This window comes from Corvus cornix, chromosome 9 (genome assembly GCF_000738735.6).
Source record: "Corvus cornix cornix isolate S_Up_H32 chromosome 9, ASM73873v5, whole genome shotgun sequence".
Lineage (NCBI taxonomy): Eukaryota > Metazoa > Chordata > Aves > Passeriformes > Corvidae > Corvus > Corvus cornix.
In genome coordinates this window covers 19,217,528-19,230,207 of record NC_046339.1, presented here as the reverse complement: position 1 = coordinate 19,230,207, position 12,680 = coordinate 19,217,528, and positions in this window count along the sequence as shown.

The following is a 12,680-nucleotide window of genomic DNA, read 5'->3' as shown; positions in this document are numbered from 1 at the left end:
GTACAGTCTAAGAAATGTTTCACTTTATACATAAACTGGAACAAGGGGAAGAACTGAGATCTGGGATTATTTCCAGAACATTCTCTGCATCAGACATTAGATATTGTCAGAAGAAATGGAAGATCCACACTCATATTCCCACTCTGCATTAGTCCAAGGCAGGACAGTTCTCATCTGTTTCCTAGAGGCACCGCTGTACAGAGGGGTTTTACCACCATTATAGAGCCCCAGCATACGGGTACAAGGCTGCTGGTGAATCCTGGCACAACTCAGGTACGGGCTAAGACTGTCATCAAGTAATTACACAAATACACAGAAGATTTATAGGTGCTTCACCAGAAAAATCTTCACTGCTGAGGGACAGCTGCCCCCATGGTCAATCAAGGGCTGAGTAAAGGTTTTTGTGAATGCTAGTGACATCTAAATACTGGCATCTAAAAGATGATTTAGTGCCTATAAGTTCCTGCAAATCAACCCTAAGGGGACTTTTCCCATCCTAGGCTTTCAAAAAGAAAAGATTAATTGATCATCAATAACATTCTTTATCTTCCTGGCAAACTCTTGCTGGATACAAAATGTAGCTAATCATGTCAATCCATTTTCTTCTGTTGTTGACATGAAATATCATATACCTCGAGGCTGGAAAGCTTTCCTCATTTTTGATATTGGAATAGTTTTAGGCAACTGAACCTCCAGACAGGGGAGTGAAATTGCTGAGGGAAGGGTGCAGGAGGACCAGTGCCATTTTGCACACAATTCATCATTACACTTTGCTCTCTGGAAATTTAGCCCTTCTACAGCCTAGCCTGGAATTTTCTCTTTTGTTCCTTCAGAGAGAAATGAGTCAGAAAGTTTAATAGTTCAGCAGAAAATCTTTGAAAGACCTGAGAAACAAAACCCAAGGTACCCTCAGAGGAAAAAAAATTAACAGACAATATTCTGATTGTTGCAAAACCACTCTTGAAAAGCTGCTGGGAGATAATTTAGAACTGTGCCATTTAAAATACAGCTACTCTCCAATCATTCCCTTCAGCTTAAATCTCACAGGATCAGTTCTCTGAAGCTTCATTGGCAAATCTGCATTACTGCACCCTTACTGCTTGCAGGCTTTACATGCACATGTCAAAAAAAGACTGTAGAGACATTTATTCATAATTTTGCTGTTAAAGTTAGCAGAGGTTTGGTAATTGTACAAACTCATCTGACAAGAAATTCACCCACCACAATTCACAGATCATTGTTAGAGGAGATTGTTGCTTCAGGACCACCCAGCAAATAGGTCAGTCCTACCCTCCTGCTGTACTGCACCCATCTGGCTTCCCACCAGTTGTTAAGGAAAAAGTAGCAGGATTCTATCAAAAATGCATCAAGGCAACTGTCACCTGAAGGCACCACATTTGTGAACTCCAACAAATGCTGCCAAAAATGTCCTATAGGGAAAGGCAGTCCTCAAATAATCTTACAGGGATTTAATCTTAGGTACAGATCTTAAATAAAGTCCCTAATACTGCCTTGCACTGCTATGCCCAGTATCTCCATGGAACTTTGCTGAGAAGAAATTAATTTCCTGCATGATATACATCACTGTTGTTCAATTCAGTTGTCTGCCTGCTTCTTCAGCTAGAGAAAGCTGTCCTCAATCTAAATATTTATTCATGGCATCACAAGGACTTGACAAGTTTGTCAGATACAGCATGCTCATTAACTATATTTCTAAATTAAAAAATTAGTAGACTGGAAGCAGAGATAATATCATCTTACACCTAGCACACTAACTTAAACCACCTGGAACAAAATTCTACTCCCTTAAATTTGCTTACTCTCATTTTTCTGACAATACTGCTACTGCTGTAAAAAGTGTAATCCCATATAAGGAGTGTAACTTTCTGCCCATTTTATTTATATTTTGGTATAAGGTGCTTGGATTTGAAAGTAACTGAAATAAGGCTTTGCAATATCTTGATAAAACAAGTGTAAGAATGCCTGAGAACGCAAAGCTGGTTGCAGACTGTATGAAACCTCCCTTTGTGATGTGGATATCCAGGCTTGCCAATTCTTGCTGGTGCAGAATTCCCTTAGCAGTAAGAAGAAAGGTTCCTGCTAACAAATGCAGTCTAGGTAGGTTAAAAACCTTCCTTCAGTTGCCAGATGCAGGATATCACAGCAGTGCAGGAGAAGGTGTCTCTGAGCCCTGGTGGCAGACACGGTGTCACCAAGCACAGAGTGTCACCAAGCACAGCCTCAGCTGCGCAGAGAAGGCTCAGGAGGCACAGAGTGGGTGAGGGAGCTGGAATTCCAGAGCTTCCACAGCCTCCTGCTAGCTGGGCTGGGGAACAGCTCTGAGTGTTCCACAAAGCCTGTGCCTACTGAGAGGGTGGCACAGAGTCCTGCCTCCCACCTCCAGCTGGCAGCTGTGACAACTGATCAGGAGCTGGGAATCTGAAAGACCGCATGCTCCAGGAATGACAGGGAACAAACCAGGAATCCCTGCTCCACACAGAGGAGATGGACTGTTTGAGAGCAAACATTTCTCAAACAATTAAATTTTTCTTTAAATATTCTAAAATAATTGAAAGTTACATTAGCAGTAGGAGTTAAATAAAATGTAACACTTCCTGTGACTGAAATATTTAAATCATCTAAGAGTCCCAGAAAATCCCTCCTGCAATCTGTATGTATTATATTTGAACCACAATATTTATAGTGAGTTTATGAGGAGAGATTGAATATCTTCCTCATTCTTTCTTGGTGGTGTATGAGGCAAATGATTAAAACCAGGAGAATAAAATTCTCCTGAGTTGTTTTCCGTCCTTCAGATACAGAAGAATCACATATAAGAGTTTTTACTACTGTTATTTGACCATTATAAATATTTCTAATAATGAGTTAGGTCTCTCATTTTGAAAAAGAAAAATCACCATTATTTATGTGAATAATAGGGTTAAAATAGAACATTTATGAGACAGAAAGAGAATAAGGAGGGCAGGTAACAGCTGCCAGAGAACTCTGGAATATATAATGAGTTTTAATCACTGAAAAAATTTAAAAGTTCACATAAAAAGAAGTGATTATTTGCCAGCAAGTTTTCAAGTACATCCTTTGTGAAGAGCCACAAAGGGATAACCTGGACGTACTTCACAGTGCAGCTGTAATACAGTACTCAAGCTGGTATTAGACAACTTCATTGGGTTCAGTGATGAAACCAGCAGAACATGGAGTAAGCCTAGGCTTACAGGCAGTTTTTTTTTCAGTCAAACAAAATACTGCTTTAGTAAGTGTCAGTATTACCCTGAAAAATGAAGGCACAAGAGAAACCAGACTGCTGTCATTTTTTTCATTTTAAAAACTATGTGAAAAATTTCATTTCATCATTATGTCTACGTGTTAGATCTTCTCATTATCATACCAGTATCTATTTCTATACAGGACCACATAGTTCATATAATTTACATCGCCCTCTCCCATGCTCTGTGTGTTGTTCCCAGTGCTCCTGGACATGCAATCTGCAGGTTACACAGTTTTCGTGCAGCAGTTAGAGCAAAATGATTACATGGAGCTAACTTCAGCAAGGGGAGCCCATCTACTTGGATAAAGAGAGAAATAACACGTGCCAACACAGTCATTTTGCAGTATCTATTCCCCAGAAGACCTTGGGTTTTTACCTCAGGTGACAATAGCCCTCAAAGGTGGAGGTCCAGGCTCAACCTTTGTATTTAAGCATGACAACAAGAGGTTAAATAAATTCATGAGATCACAGACAGGACTGTCAAGTATGTACCTGGATTATCAGAGAACATCACAAAACCCCAACCTGGATGGTTAGTTCTGAGTCAAATCAGTTCTTCTCCCTGATTCAGATATTTTGTTTCCAAGGATCAATTTCCCATATCCTTGTAGCTTTCCTGATACTGAATAATTGAAAACATTTTGACACATTCAAAGAGCTTCATTCAAGTTTCTTTAAAGGAACCACACTCAGTCATTAGTGCCACTGGCAAACAGATGCACAACAGATGAATAAAATGTTTTAGAGGATGAGAGTAGCATAAAAAGCACATCAAGAGTCAAAATAAACATCATTTTTCTTTGATTAAAGTCAGTTTAAAACAAATGTATAGACTTCATATGTGTAGACAATAGAATACCTGCAGAGAAATTCAAACCTGCACGGGAAAGCCTCCAAACACATTCTACCCAAGCAACAAGAAACCAGAATGCACTGGAGACATTTTTCTGTTGGTTTCTTTTAATGGCAGCTATAGAAAAAATACTTAGTATGTACTTTGCTGTGTAAATATTGCAATCATGTATATATCAGCTCTTCCAAAAGTTCCTATCTCAGTCACGGACATAACTGCAGAGCAAAGTAATCAGGGCCTTCCTCTCTCCTCCCCTCTATGTGTATGGCAGGCTGTGTATTCACCTGTGCTGCAGTTTCTCCCAAATTCCTTGTTCAGTCTCTCCTTGGAAATGAAACCCTTTTCAGTTGCCCTCTGGCTGATTATTTTCCTGAATTTTCTTGTCTAATACTTCTTCCAGGCCTTGTGTATGCTGCAGCTTGAACAATTTTCCTGTTTCTTACCCAAGTTAATCTTAGTGCAAAATTTGTTAATCTAATAGTGGTATTAAAGAATGGATGATCAAAACCACGCATGGAAACTTGATCTCATGTCCAGTAAGGTATTAGTCAAATGTGCTGAAAAGGTTGTGCTGAGTTCTGCACCAGGCTGACATTTTTAGTATCATATCACTGATATCCTACTCTGCAAACTACGAACAGGGACTTGTAATTTGAGGGGGTTTTGCGCATTTCAAACTTTCAGAAATGTGCCACTTAACAGATTTGATCTCAAAGTACATCTAGCAGAGGTGTCCAAATGAATAACTGACAGCAGATGTTCGTAAGGGCAGTATTTGGCTGCAGCACTGCAAAGTGCTTCCCTCCAAGGTGAACAGAAAACCCCTGGAGTTCTCTGTCTGAAGCCCTGGCTCCTCTTTCCACCCAAGGCGCTGCCCCGATTTTACAGTTTGCCCTTGAAGACAGGATCACATAACACAGATGAATGTGAACCCATTTCAAAACAACTCAAATACCTGGCATAGAATTAATCTTGCAAAAATGAGGCAGGTGATAAATCAGATAAGAGCCACTCCCCCTTCTTATTCAGGACACTCTTGAGCTTCAGACTGAGAAATGGGAATCTGTGAAAGGGTACCTTGCTGAACTGTGATGGACTATATCCAAAAGAAGATTAAGCCACAAGATAGAAATACCTTGATGGATTTATTCCATTAGTCTGCAGAAAAGAGGGACATTTAATGTGAAGAAATTCTAGTTTAAATCACTGAGGCAATTTTATTTCATCCGTAACTAAGTTAGATCTCAACAGAGCTACAAGTAGAATAAATTTGTCCTCTGCGCTTGATGTTTTGATTTTGTGGCTTAAATATTTTATTATTTACCTGATAAGATATTTTTACATTATACTACCTTTTTGGTCTGAAGTAAGACTAATTTCCATTCCTGTGGTCAAAGCCATTATCTCCAAAGCATTTACTCAGATGGTACATTTCACTTTAAATTTGATTCTAGCTTCAACTGTACTGTTTTCTAATTACATTTCTGGTGGAGGTTTCACCCTTATATCCGTGTGAGCTGAGTTATTCACTGTTAGAAATTTATTGCACCTAAATTACAAGTTTGGAATGTTGCTTCACATGTAATTAATTTGAGTAATTGTCATGGGTCTGCCAAACAGCCCATGTTCACTGAGATGAGGCTTTATAAATTAGACAGGCAGTGGATCTACCAGGAGAGTTGGTGCAGTAGATAAAGACTGCAGTAGCTAGTGGTGTTTTCATGTGTAATTAGAAAATGCATTGTTCTCCAATTAAGGAAATTAATTAAAATCAAGCAGATGGTAATCAAGGCATATTGCAATATAATTTTCCCTAGTACATGCATTACTCTCAGGTGCTATCCATGTACACTATTGGTTTTACACTGTAAATTTAGCTCCAAGATACATTATCCTATCTATTTCTTAATATAATCTTCTCACTTATTTTTCAATTTGTTTTTCACTGAACTGTACAATTAATCCTGTGCTACACATAAAAGGCAGTGGCTACAAAATATTTATTATGGGATATTTTTCTTGTCCACAATAGTTTTGGGTCAAATACAAAGTTAGATTAGCAAATATTTAATCCATATGCAAATTAATCTCATTGTTATATGTGGTGTGATAGCATTGATCGTGTAATATAATGAGAATAATCATCATATTACCCCTTGAAAACTAAAAATGTTGCTCAGTTTATCAAACATTTAACATTCGCCATAAAAATAATTGACACAGAAATTGCATCATTTGTTATTTTCTTTCTAAACACCTCAGAACTCCCGAGGGAAGGTAGATAATAGACCAGCAAGCCTCTGGAATGGCAAACATCCAACAAAAGCTAAAAATCAAACTTTCAAAACAACGTGTGGCGTTTTTTTCATTTATCAACAAACAATTCAGAGTAATGGAGCCACCTAGAAACCCCAGGATCAGTTTCTCCACTTGCAAGGGCTGAAATTCAAAAAATACAAGTGACAGTATCTAGAGTAGCCCTTTCACCTTCAGTCTTTCAAAACGGCTTGATTACGTTACTCTCCTTAACATAGTAAAGATTTATATGTACACTCCATGTACTTCTCATGATGTATAATTGTATTCAGATTCTAGTGAACACAGATGGGAAAACATCCTTTCAAGCCATTTTTGGTCCATTCCAGTTGGTAACAATATCTGGTTCCCTGTCCAAGGCTCTAAGTACACTCCATTTTTAACTGAGTTTGGCCAGAACATGTCAAGTAACTACGACTAACTTAGTTCCATGAAACCAATGTGTTATGATTAACAAATATCCCCATCTTCACCTACAAAAAATAAATAATAATACAGGAGGGAAAGCTGATTTTTAAAGCCTCACACAATCAGGGCCCCTGGCCATAGTGAGGCATGAAAACAGGTTAAAAAGAATACCACTGAGTTTCAGAAGGACGACCTGCTATGGGTTGCTCTGGTGGAAAATTCCCAGTGTATCTCAGCTGACCTCAGGCTGCGCTTCATAGTGACATCTCAGGCATGGCTGAGGTTCAAAGGGTATGGCTCAGTCCTTTTCTCCTTGCATGAGAAACACTGGCCCGTGCTTATTAGGAGCAATTCTCCAGTAAAGGTCTGATCCTGGATTCACCATACCCAGCTTGGCAGGGGGCTACAAAAACCTGAAGACAGATGCCCGTCCACCTTGGTCTATTTTCATTTGCTGTGTCTGGGAAAGCAGCATAGCCTAAATTCGTAAGGTTCACCACAATTCCCCTTCCTCCTCAACATCACCACCTTTGTTCTGACCTGTGGCCCGTGCAGCCTCTCTGTTCCCATAATACCCCCTCACTGGTCAATGCTCCTGCCTTAATTTATCAGTGGCTCTAAGAGCCTTCACAAGGTGGCAGTTTGAAAGAATTGTTAATCCCATTTTCTTCCAAGATACTACTTTATCCTTGAATCCAAAAGGCTTTTGTAAACCCACATCAATGCGATCTTTTGAGTACTTAGGTAATGTCTTAATTGCAATGTCAAGCTCCTGGTATCACTGAAAGTGCGGAAAATGCAAGATACACAACTGAAAAATAAACAGCTATTACAAACATAAAGAGCTATTTGCTCTCCACTTTTGGATACAATTTTCTTATGGCTCTAAGGAAAGAAAATCCATTAGTGTGTAAGCTGAAAGTGCAGTTTACATGCTGACATAGTTCACTTACCAGAACAATCCAGAAAAATTTTATGTCAGGAAATTAAGGACAATGAAATGTAGACCAGTTTGCATGCAAAACTAACAAGGAACACTTGATTTTTAAAAAGCCAAGGTGCTCTTCCCCTCTATCTTCCTTATGCCCTGTCTGTTTAACAAGGAAACTAAATTAACAAACAGAAACGGCTCACTGGAGATCAGAGGTCAGGTGCTTCCATCCTCTGGGTAAACAGGATATTTCAATATAATGGAAGGGAAGTAAATGTTTTCACTTTCTCACTATCTCAGTGCAGTTAAGTAGTAGTACAAATAGTAAACGAGATATTAAATTCCCTACAGTTTGAGGTTGGACCAGAAAAATTCCTTTGTGAAAAGTGGAGAGTGTCATACACAAACCATACACCAGGAGCTAAATTCAGAGTTTGCCTTATTTGATGCATAATATTACGGTTGTGACATACTGAGAAAGTTTTCCCCATTGTACCTTAGAGGATATATCACCTAGTCTATTGCAATCAAATGAGCTTTCAGACCTCTGCCAAGGTCTTTGAGATTATTAGAGGAAACAAAATGGGTTATAGGCATTTAATTCAGTCTTACTCTTTTACAGCTTCCTATCTGCCATCTGTTAACTAAACCTGGAATCTTAAATGCTGCTATGGATTCAAGGTAAACTTCTACTGCACCCAGATGTCTCCTTTGAAAAGATGTTACCAATTAAGTTGCTACCGGTTCTGTTCTAACACACTGCAGACTTTTTCACCACAGTTACTGATATATCATTACTGTCCACACCAAGATGTGCATGGGTGTGTTTATTTCCATGCACAGAAACACCTACATCAATGTATGACTCTGTTGTAAAATACTGTACTGATTCATGGCCAAAATTCAGCATTATTAAAACCTTTATTGAACTCTTAGCTCACAGGCCTGGCAGCTATCTGGTTACTTCTTCAACATTAAATACAATTACAGGCTAATCTTTACCCTGGCTGGGGTTAAAATTTGCAGCTGCAACACATTTTGATCAACAGAAAAACTTCACATTTCTTCACTCTCAGTTTGAGATCCCCCACAGATCTCTGGAGGGGAGAAAACATTTTAGCTGAGATGAAAATTAAACAAGGTTGTCAACCTTTCTGCACTTCTGTAAGTAACATAAGGAAGTACCCCTTGCAAGGATAAAAGGGAAAAAAATTATTGAATGAGAAAACAGTTTTCAGCTGGATAGTGAGAATAATTTAGCAAGTGTCACTTTGGCTTTTTCAGACTTTAACCGGCAGAAAGCATCTTGTTGACTGAAGATGAATCTAATTCTTTCAGATAGCTGCAGAGTCACCAGCTTCCCCTAGCATAAGCACACACCAAAAATCTCATATAAAAGCCAACACAGCAGAGTTAATCTCCTTTCTACTGGTTCAGAACAAAACAATTGCCACTTTATTGGATAAAATGGCTATAAATAGATGTGCTTGTGAAAATTAAGTCTGAGGCTATTCTGGGGAGAAGCTTCAACACAGAATAAACCCAGCTGTACCTGGAGTCCCACTTTCAGAACCCTATGCTCACTGCTGGAGCCACTGCCTCTCATCTTAGTGAACTCCATGCCATTTTGGATGTAAGTCTCAACAGGGCTCCAGACAGCAGGTCACATTCACTCAGAACGGCAGATTTAACCCAAATCTCCACTAAAAACATGTCCTTTTTTTAATAATATCTCTACTTTTTTTATATTTAATGCATTATTGAGGTCACTAGCCAGTTAGCATTTAACACTCTCTCTAGACAACAAGCTTTTCAAGGTTTGGATTGCAACCTGACTAAAGCCAGAGGCAGCTATGTTCACGCTTATGCAGAAGCAACTCTGCAAAACATAGAAAACTATATTTCCTCACCACTGGGAACATTATGCAACCAGAGCTGCAGCAGTGAAATTAGTGATGCTCCATTCTAACACCTGCATTCCACCACTCACCTGGTCCCTTGCACTTGCTGTGCTACTCTCCTTGCCCAGCCTAGGCAGTGGCAGCTGAAGCAGCCCTTCCCTGTACTCCTGATCAGAGCAGGTGTGTTTGTTACTGTTCCGTGTTTGGCTAACAAGAAAGGGCTGTGAGCTCCACCTAATATTAATACAGCTACTAATGCAATTCAAAGTTTATTTTTGAATCTTCAGAATTAAACAAACCAACATCTGGGGTAATTTCTCATTGATCTCTTCTCAAAACCTCCTGACCATGAAATCCATATAAAATCATGCTTGGTTGGGCAGAATATCAATTCCTACTAATCAACGTTTTCAAACACACGGTCAAAGCAGTTTTATTGTCCTTCACTTCCTCATTACTGCATTCAAAGCAGAAGGGCACGGAAATGTTTCCAACGTCATTCTATTGCCATCTGGTGTTCCAATCACGTAACCACAGGTATATTCTAAACCTTAATCCAGCCTCCGAAGTGTCTGGAGGTCCGTGGAATAAATCTGGGAGGACTGCAAAACCTGACTATAATCTACATTCACTTTCAGGAGACTCGAATTTTCAATTTGTGGTTCATTCCTCTGGGAAAATTTTACAGGCCAATACATCAAAGGACACTGATAAATCACTGTATGCATATCCAAATCCGTATCCATGTAGCGACATTTATGCATACACATAAGGTGTGTATCTTCTTAGGAGGTCACCTTTTATCTAAAATTCACCTGCAGCCTCAAGATAAAACCCAAGAATGCATCTTCCTTGCAAGCAGAAAACAAGATGTAACACAGACTATTTTGTCTATTTTCCTTTTTTCCTTTTGTCTATTTTCCCTTCCCAATATTCTGATAACACTAATCCAGCTAAGAAAATGATTAAATTGTCTTAAATACAATGAGATATTTTGGCATGTATTTCAGATATCTTCTGAATTCTCTACATACGAAGTCCGTAATTGTTTAAGGTTGTTCTGTTACCTTGAAGACTTTCTGAATTTTACACTGAGACATCTATGATTCTCATATAAACTGTGATTTATGAAGCTGAAGCATTAAGAAAGTTGTTTGTATTGGAGAGCTGGGATTATCTCACCAATTTTAGAAACAGCCATGTTGTATTTCTCCAGTTTAATGTTTTAGGAATGGCTCCAAAACCTAAGGTAATTAATGAATCTTTCAATATAAAACCCCTATGGATTAGTGCAGAAACATAACATTTTACTTTAACCTCCCAGAAATTCTGAAACATTGTATTTTAATGTTTTAATTCAGCTTTGGCCCGGTCTAAAACAATACAAGTTGCTTTCACGTGTTTTTTCTAAACTTTTCTTTACATGCTTAATGCATCTGAAGTTTTTCCCCAGGTTTGCTCTAAAATAAAAACTAGATAATTCTAAAGCAATAGCTACCACAGTAAAGGCAACAATCGCAAGTGATCTACTGTTAGTCTCTGTAGTAAATTTGAATTTCACTGCACAGACTTTTTGTCATTTTTTCAGATGGTTTCTATAGCATCTTTCCTGCCCCCTGTTCTGAAAACATTGTATTTCATTTCTCTCTACCACTTATTTATTTTGTTGGGATTCTTTTAGGGGCTCATGGGACATCAGGCATTGTTTTTCTTTGTTTTTTTTCCCAGAGGCAAAATCTTTCCACATATGAAAAATGGTTCTCTGGAACTTTAGACCTTATTTAAACTGTAAAGATATCAGTTTACTGAGGAATTCTGTTAAGGTTGTTCTATCTATTTCTTTATTTATAAGCCTATAATTTTTTCAGAACATGCTTTATTAATCAAGCAGATTACTTTGGGACAGATCCAAAATTCTCAGCAGTTACTGCAAATATCTCCTAGACTCCAGTGGCTTCTAGGTCAAATTCTTGATAATTATTTATGCCAGTGTTTGATCTCCAGAGACTGAAATTTAAAATTCTGCTATGTATTAAATAATATAGATTCAAGAGAGATCAGGCAAGCTAACTACTGCTCCATTTTTCTTCCAGCTTAACCTTAACTTTCAATCTGTCCTCTTCCCAGAGTAGATAATTGTATGTCACATTCACTGTGCCACATCTGAGATATTTTCCTTACGGCAGGCACCAGTCTCTGGTTATATATTAGCAATTCATGGAAAGATTTTACACCTAGACCTTCTACTGAGATAAGAAGACTCCTAGTGCTCTGCAATTTCAAGAATCATTCACATGATCTACAGTGAGCAGAAATCTGGCTGTTTTCCTTGCCAGGAAAAATGTGATAACAGGATAAACAGCTTTCACTCACCTCAGTGAGGCTGTTCCAAGCCCTGGGCTACTGGGAATACAACAGGAACACAATGGCAGGTCTTTCTCAGCGGTCTCTGCTGGAACTCTCTTCGTCTGTCTGAAATGTTTTGTTGGAACTTGTACAAAAATCTCACTAGGCCATGGAAAGAGCCCAGGTCTCTCTTTGTGCACTCCTAACCACAGGCATGTGAGTGGCAAGCAAAGAAGAATCCTCTTCCTACCTCTAACCCTGCTCATTTTTATCCCACCAAAATTTCAGCTTTCTCCTGAATCACACACATTAGAAGCACCAATCACCTGAGGTTTGCTATTGCCACAGACACCAGGCTACCCTGGGGGCTTGGTGTGAACAGCGTCCCTCTGGGAGCACCAAATGACAGGTGAAGGGATTTTGAACCAAGCCTAAAGGTAAAATGTGCGATCTAGCAGAGAAAAAAGGCTTTAACATTGTGATAAGAATAAGCATACTTAGGAGGAAAAATACCATGTTTTCCTACGGCTTCCTGCCTGTTTAATGAAGTAATTTCTCTCTTAGGTTCTGTACAAAGTATAGCCATTTTACAAGCAGCTGGGTCAAAAGGAGATGTTTCTGCCCTGTATCTCAGGTTGG